Consider the following 2,440-nt stretch of genomic DNA (forward strand, 5'->3'; position numbering starts at 1 on the left):
TCAGAAACATTTTCCTAGAAGTTAAAATTACTCTCAGTTATCGAGAAAGTTGATCGCTAAACAGTTTTTTTCTCGAAAAAATGTACACAAATTTATCAAAATTTTCCTATTTTGAAATATTAGTCGTTAATCTCAAATGCGAGAGCTGATATAATGAAAATAAATGCACATTTGGACTCAGTACTCCAGAATCAATTCAAATCAGCTTATTGCAGTTATTAAATATGATAATTTAGTTGCCTTTTTCCATCAGAAATTTATCCTATATTTTTAATTAATTAATTTTAAATTATTTTGTAAGGATCGTGTTTAAAATTTGGAAACAATGTATCTTTAAAGAAATAGAAAACAATTTTTCGTTGTTCTAACTTTTTTTGTTGCAAATTTGTAACTTCCCGAAACGAACGGATAAAATTTCATCTCATTCGTTTCAGATTAAATAAAATTAGAATGAGAACTTGAAATTCAAGAGCAAATCAACGAAAGTGGAATTCCGAAAGCTAATATTCATTATTTCATCTCATAATTATATTCAGATTTAGGAGTTGAATTCTTCAACCACAATCCACCATAACAAAAAGATTAAAAAAAATGATAAAAACAACAAGATATTTATTTACGGATGTTTATTCAGAGATATATAACAGAATAATAAAAAAAACATTAGAGTTTGAGAATCAGTTTGAATTTCATAGCAATTTTTATTAAAAACTTATCTCAAATATTAGCATGTTGAATGTTTAGTTGCAAAATGAGAATCATTAAATTTCGCTATGTAAACCTTACGACGCACGATATGAAAAAGCTCAGGAAAATTTGACAGTGACCTGCCTCCCCCCAGAGCAAAATCACCGACCGCTGCATGCTATGCTATGAACCAAAATGTCAGAGATGTTGATAATTTGATCAAACATCAACATATTTAATAAGCGTTCAAGAATGCTAATTTCGATCCATTTCTCCAACGTTCCAAAACATCGCTCCATGTTAGTTCGTTGAAGCTTCAAGACGAGACAAATCTATGCTTTCCTTCGATAGGAACAAGTTTTTGTCTTTCTCTGCAAAAAAAAACCTGTCAGCGTTCTGGATAAAACATTTGTTCCGTGAACTATTGGCGGCCATTAATTAGAGCCAATGACCATTTAGTTTGACAGCTTTAGTCGCTTTCTCGCCAAGCTGTGGTGTCCGAGCGGTTAAGGAGATGGACTTGAAATCCATTGGGTTCTACCCGCACAGGTTCGAATCCTGTCTACAGCGTTACTTTTTTGCCACTTAACCGTTTGATATTAATAAATTTTAAATATTTTGATAGTTTTTTTTATCACTTTTAAATCCTGTGAATTGAAATTTTCTTAGAAAGAAGTAAATTATGTTTTTTTATGGATTACAATTGACTTCATCCACTCTTTTAACTGTAATAGCTATAAACTACACATATGAAGCGCTAAATATTAATCGTTGATTTCAGACTTGCAATGTATCTACATAAATCTCCGGAGCTAAGTATTCCCTGCAGATCAACGTAACTCAGCCCGTCCAAAATCTATCTTCCCACAATCATCAAATACGCAAATAGCAGTTGAATAGAATTTATGAACCCTCATCTGGGGTTTTCTTTCGAAGAATTTTGCTCTCCGGAAGCTTCTGGGAAGCACTCTCGGAAGCATCACCGCCAGTCAATGCAACGAGCAAACGGAACAAACATAATCGTAAATTTTAGACGATGGATGACCGCATCCCTGTCAATTTTGAACCCTCTGGAGGTCGTAAGGATGTATGTTTGCTTATGTCGTTGAAATGTGACTCGCGGAATATCGTCAGGAGATTAAGTACTTTTTAGATTTTTTTTAATTTCTTACGCTCAGATCGTTGGTAAACTACTTACACGTGATTGCTCAACACACAAAACTTTTAGAAAATTATTATGCAGGATCAGGTTCATGTCATGCGATACTTGCCTCCATTCTTCGCGGAACCATAGCATAAATCCTCCTAGGAAAATTAATGATATTTCATGTGGGATTTTAACGAGCTGCTGATTGGTGACACGATAGATTGCGCTATGATGAAGGAGGGCATGTAAATTTGAACACTCGTTTCGACAACATACTCATAACCATGTGTGCGGTACATTTCCCCGGAAAGAACACTAGGGGATTTTAAGCGGAAGGGAATGATTTTCGTGCCAGGAATTATAACCCCAAAACACGACAACCGAGAACCACTCGACTCGAAACTTATCGGAATCATTAAAATATTGTTCACGGGAATTTCACCTCACCAGAGCCGGTTGCTGCAGCAGTCTAACTAAATATGGATGCTTCCGGAGCTTTTGAAAGTTCACTGAGTCGTAACTTATTTAGTGTTGAAATATTATGAAGTTTAGAAATCAGAAGCTGAGCAAGCTTTTAAACTTAAAAAAAATCTATATCAATTTTGC

General features: G+C 34.5%; 1 non-coding gene across 1 annotated transcript; it reads left to right on the plus strand.

Annotated features, from left to right (window-relative positions):
- Positions 1 to 1,175: 1,175 nt before the first annotated feature.
- On the plus strand, positions 1,176 to 1,257 carry Trnas-uga (transfer RNA serine (anticodon UGA)). Its single transcript has one exon. It is a non-coding gene; the product is annotated as a tRNA-Ser (tRNA).
- Positions 1,258 to 2,440: the final 1,183 nt, after the last annotated feature.

This window comes from Uranotaenia lowii, chromosome 3 (genome assembly GCF_029784155.1).
Source record: "Uranotaenia lowii strain MFRU-FL chromosome 3, ASM2978415v1, whole genome shotgun sequence".
Taxonomy (NCBI): domain Eukaryota; kingdom Metazoa; phylum Arthropoda; class Insecta; order Diptera; family Culicidae; genus Uranotaenia; species Uranotaenia lowii.